This window comes from Notothenia coriiceps, unplaced genomic scaffold (assembly GCF_000735185.1).
Source record: "Notothenia coriiceps isolate Sejong01 unplaced genomic scaffold, NC01 NC01_scaffold00012620, whole genome shotgun sequence".
In the NCBI taxonomy this organism is placed as follows: Eukaryota; Metazoa; Chordata; class Actinopteri; order Perciformes; family Nototheniidae; genus Notothenia; species Notothenia coriiceps.
Window position 1 is genome coordinate 726760 of NW_011345321.1, and position 5769 is coordinate 732528.

Genomic DNA, 5769 nt, shown 5'->3' on the forward strand with positions numbered 1-5769 from the left:
TCCACATGGCTGGATTCTTGGCATAAAAAAAGCGCTGGGAAGGACAAGAAAGACGTACAATACCCCCCAGAAAGAAGGTATTACTTTGGAAACAGTCAATGTGGCCAAAAAACAAACAAAGAGTGCAAGGCAAAAAACAGAATAAACGAACGCTGCTTTCCGAGGAGTCCGGTCCATCTGGGTGGATAGACCGTCGAGGCTCTGGCTAAGGCCTCAGGCCTCTTAATCTCAGGTGACCAGCAAGTCAGGTGTGTCCTCAATCAGTGAATCAGGGTCCTCAATCAGCGCGGGCAACAGCAGAGGAGGAACATTAAAGGGCCATACAACCCAACAGGAGACCAGTCCAGGGCGTCAGTCAACAGATCACGACACACAACATCCACGCTCATTCGTTCAACTCCACAAGAACCAACACCAACAGAGGAAAGGTGAAGTGAAATCCGTGTTCAGGGCGGGGGGGGGGGCAGGGGGGGGCACGAAGGGGGGGGGGGACGGGAGAGTTAGCTAGACAAGACTAACTTAAGCTTTAAGATCGCACTATCATCGGCTATACTTTTGAACTAATATGAGGTGGAGGAACGAGAGAGGAGTATATCACGCAGTATTTAATACTTTTTATTTTTCAAATACAAACACGGTATCATGCATTTCTAGCCATTTCCTCATTCAGCTCAATTTAAAACACTGTCTTTGCATGGGCTGATTCTGTGAGAACAGCACCATCTAGAGGCCTGGCATATGTACTACAGCGTCTCCAGCGCTTTCGAACGGCAATGTCCGTGGCTGTCTCCTCCTGATTGGTGGAGTTGGCCCAATAGCCGTAGCGCCACTTCTGTGACGTCACAGAAGAGTTCAAATCTGGATCAGTCTGTATCAGATCCGTTGCAGCCCCTTTTTAAGAGATTTGGGTATGGAGGAAAATAGAGAGGGTTGTGTTTTCTGACACTTTGTGAGTTCCCTGGAACACCGGGGACACATATTCATGTATAAAAGACATACAAAAGTGCATTTTGCATGATAGGTCACCTTTAAGCTATACGTTAGACTTAGTTTCAAATCGATTAAGCATTGCTAATAGAAGACAACTGTAAATTAACACTAGAACCGCCAAGGGATTCATTTTGACTAACCCTGATACTGACGGGCTGCTCACCCCCGCGTCAAAGTAAACTGCACACTGAATTCAGATTATTTATCTTTCTCTCGATATGGACATAAACGAGTGAAGTCTAATCTGACAGGACGGAGACACGCAGCTCTGCCCACCTGCAGCTCCTCCCGCTGTGATGCAGCGGTGAACGGAGCAAAACACACACTTCAAGTCAGATCATCACCCTTAGCTATTTTAATTACCTCTCAAACTACCTAAACTAGTTATAAATATGTTTATTTTTACTGTCGGGTCACTCATTACTGGATCAGCTGCTGCTTGAGACAGACACTGACGCTGTCCGAAGAGAGGGAGGAAAAAGAGAGGCTCCATGTATTATATTATTATATTATATAGAGTCGTTATTCATTTGTTTTAAAGCTCAATAAATAACAAAGAAGACCTTTGACCGGCACTTTTATAATTTTGTCCGGAAGATTTAAACTTTAACACACGTTGGCGAAAAACTCTGCCCGGTTCCCTCGGCCCCCACCGCGGAGAATAAACAGAAGGGCAACCATGACAACCATGCTTCTTCGCTGCTTTTGTGGAAGAAGTTACAGCGCCATGAACAGGCTCGGCATATGTACTGCAGCTTCTCCAGCGGTTGGAGCTAAACGGAGCTGTCTCGTGTGGACAGACCATAGACTGTATAGACACTATGTGGACGGAAGCTTTTTTGTGACTGCGTTTGCGTTAATCCTATGCGTTTAGCCGTATGCGTCCTCGTGTGGCCGGGGCTTTAGAGTAGATTATACATGTAAATAGGAATTAATTAACTGTAAAGTTAATAGATACATGTACAGTGATCTGAGTGGAAATCATACTATACATTAATAGTCATCTAAAAATGTAATTATTCTATGTGTACAGTGTATTCTCACACCCTATGGTGATCAGTGCGAAGTTGAATTGTGATTTAACTTAATATTACATAACTGAGATTACTAACAACATAACATCGTAATTCCTCACATAACTAATCCAAAACAGCATTGTCTCTTGGCTATTTTCTCCTATTTTGCTGCAGTTCTCATTGGGTTTCACGCTTTTGTTGAAATGTTCCTCTTTGCCTCAGTTCCAAGTCAGTGCCTCCAGGGGGCTTCTGAAGCTGCCAAGACACTCCGTGTGATTTCTCCATCCTCAATCCCACAACACCAAGGCGTAGGAGACTTTGCTTCCTGCCAATGAGAAGGTAGGCGAGTAGCAGACATGAAATAGAGAGGAGGGGGGGGAAACAGTTTTAGCTTTGCATCACACTGCTTGTCTTTTATCATGCATGCAGCTACATACACGGAGGAGTGGGCAATGTGAAGGCATTGATCCCAGCCAAAGCCCCAGGCCACTGTCGTCCATGAAAAAGGACAGGAGAAGCAGGGAATACAAAGCACTGAACATTTATGGGAGGTTCATCTTAATGATTATATAATATTGACAATAGACTGAGGCAAGAAGGATTGCCAGAGGTTGCACAGCAGTGAGGTTGGCTTGTTAGTATCGTTGCATTGGTTACTGAATGGGTCTATGGATTCAGGCCCGGGGCTCATAGACCCATGGACCAGGCATAAAGTGTCTGCAAAGAACAAAAAAATATGTTAAACGGGCAAAAACAGACACAAAATTACCACAAACACACCATAAACAACCACAGAGACTCAAAACGACCCCATCGAAACAAAAAGCAACATGAAGAGACATTAAAACAGCCACAAATCTTTAAAATAAACAGCAAGGAACAACAAATGACCACAAATATGTCCAAAACGACCCCATCGAAACAAAAAGCAACATGAAGAGACATTAAAACAGCCACAAACACTTAAAATAAACAGCAAGAAACAACAAATGACCACAAATATGTCCAAAATGACCCCAAAGAAACAAAAACCCTCCACAAATACGCAAAGTGACCACAAAGAGATACAAAACCACTAAAGAAATGAAAAAAAAACTACCTCAGAGAGATGCAATATTATCTCAATGTAACGCATAATTACCTAAAACAAGTAAAGGGCACTTTACCAATGCACTTCCTTCTTTAAAACTGTTCCCCAGTCTGTCCCTCAATTCAAAAGATTCTAAACAGGACCTCTAGTATTTAAGGGATCTGGTACTGTGTAAGTAAGTGTAAACCTCAAATGAAGCCATCAGTTTTCCCATGACATATAAATAACTCAGTTGATTAGGATTACAGATCTCTGCTTGGTTTACAGAGATGGAATACTTTCTGTGGTTGGGGTGTTTTTTCTTTGGTGCTGTTGAATCAGCACAATTGTACCAATGTTGATGTCACTGGCTTTATTTGCCTGGTGACAGGACTGCAGCTCAAGCTGGTGTTTACAGTATGTGGCAGAGATTTACACAGTCCTGTTTTTATGCAACATGGAAAGGAAGAGTCAGCCTTTTATTGCAGAATGTACCACTTGTAATGTTATCCTGTGTGCCCACTTTTAAAGGCCAGGGTTTGTGATCCATGTCATTTATGCTTCATGGTCAGCCAGAGCCCCCTCCAGTGGTCTTGGGTGGTATTATAGGCCACCCACAAGCACCAGAGCAGGCAAGCCAGGCTTCATGTCACCACATTGTGGAACATTTATTTAAAGCTAAGTTGAAACGGAGTATGCTGCAAAAGAGAAAGGGAAAACATCTCTGGCAGCTTCAGTGAATGTTGCATGGCTGACCCTGTCTTACTAAACTGACAATAAACAGGCCACATACAAGTTAGTACACACACACACACACACACACACACACACACACACACACACACACACACACACACACACACACACACACACACACACACACACACACACACACACTCCCCCTTTCTCTAGTAGAATTTATACAGTTGAGTCTCCGTACTTACGATAATGTCTCATGACATACGCCGCCAAGACGTGTGTAGAGTATTGTCGTTCCATATTATAGACGTTTGCTGTGAAACACTCCTGTTTGCCATGTCAATAAGACCGTCGGTGTAACACTGTAAAAAAATGTTGTCACACATCAATAAAACGGGAGGGAGACTTCAGATAGTCCATCAGTGTTTTGTTGTGCCAGTTATACTATGAAGGGTCCTAAATTGGAGATTAGAGTAGTTATGTTCAAACTTAGTGAAAGGGGATTCTCGTTGTCCCACTCCTAGAGACGTCCAAGAAATGAGCGAGAGAGTTTAGGGCCCGAACAGGTGTAGCATACATAACAAGAGGTCGAGCTTTTCCTCTATATTCTCCCAGGTGCAGTCAACAGCATCTCCCGAGACTTTTACTTTCGGGCACGAACCGCTCAAGACTCGATCCCCTTGGCGAGCCTCCCTCTTCCACGAAAAGACGCACACGGTACCACCACCCACTAGCTAGACTCCTCTCAATACCCAGACCCCTTATCTGCCCTCATTGTAACTTCGACATCACCAGCCTAGGAGCACGGCCCGGAAGGTCAGTATTTGTTACTTACCGCGTCGTGGAGGTTGGCAAAGAGTCGCCGTCGCTGTAGTACCTCCTCACGTTACAGACAGAATAAGGATCGCCCCAAACAGACACTTGTTGTCAATAAAGAGTTCATATGATACTTTTGGATCTCCAAATTACCGAAATTTCTCCTTGAACGTCTGGTCACTAATCAGTTTACACAATCTTACAATTACTACCATAATTGTAAATTCTAAAGTTTTTCTCATTACTGGACGATCCGGCAGGTCTCTGGATCAACTCGTCGGTTCCTAATCTTCATTATATTATTGCCGTAGCCGACTATTAAACATCGACACCACACCTTCCTCTCAGGTCACCTACTGTCCCGTCACAGGAACCACTCAACTTCTGGTAGTATATGATTGCTAAATAACCCTACTCCCCTAATGTTTTTTTCAAGTGGTAAAAACACTCTGGGAAGAGTATGACAAGATTTCAATAATAAATTAAAAAAATTTTGAACTTATTCAATAATATAAATACCCAACATAGGTAAATACTAAAATTTTTAAACGAGTTATCAAATCCGAACCGTTTCATAAATAGAATCTATTAATAATAAATTATCGGTGGAGATTTGTATACTGACCACTGACTGCTTTGGTACGGAGAATGTAACGGGTCACATTTGTGTAATATGGTTAAGTCGAAAGTCAGAAAAGATATTTAATAATCAATTACGAAAAACACAAGATAAGGATTTATTCGTAATTTTACTACACCCAAACTTGTAAACAGATGTGAAAAACAATACTGACTTTGAGGCGACTTCAGTTACTTCACAACTATTATACAAAACCAAAATGGTTGACTTTCGATAAAAGGAAACTTGTACAGAATAAAACATATGACAGTCTATTCAAAAGGTCTGTTACTGGATATATTTAAATCAATCATACGCCCAGTATCTTACGATTATGTATAGGATTAACCAGTAGTATTTATAGTCCTTACGTCTCAGAGAACCGACTAATGTATCTTACGTATAAATATAAAGGTTTATAGACAGTTTGTTCATTGACCGGACATTGGACGGGTTCTTCTACATAAAGAACAAATATAGTACATTCTCCCCCCATCACACACACCCACACACCACACACACACACACACACACACACACACACACACACACACACATGT

General features: G+C 42.3%; 1 long non-coding RNA gene across 1 annotated transcript in view; it reads right to left on the reverse strand.

The window, feature by feature from the left end:
* Window positions 1-1411: 1411 nt before the first annotated feature.
* Window positions 1412-5769, reverse strand: part of LOC104947515 (uncharacterized) — a 20659-nt gene continuing 16301 nt past the window's right edge. The window contains exon 3 of the long non-coding RNA XR_798569.1: window positions 1412-1428. This is a non-coding gene — a long non-coding RNA (uncharacterized lncRNA). The remainder of the gene's footprint in view (window positions 1429-5769) is intronic.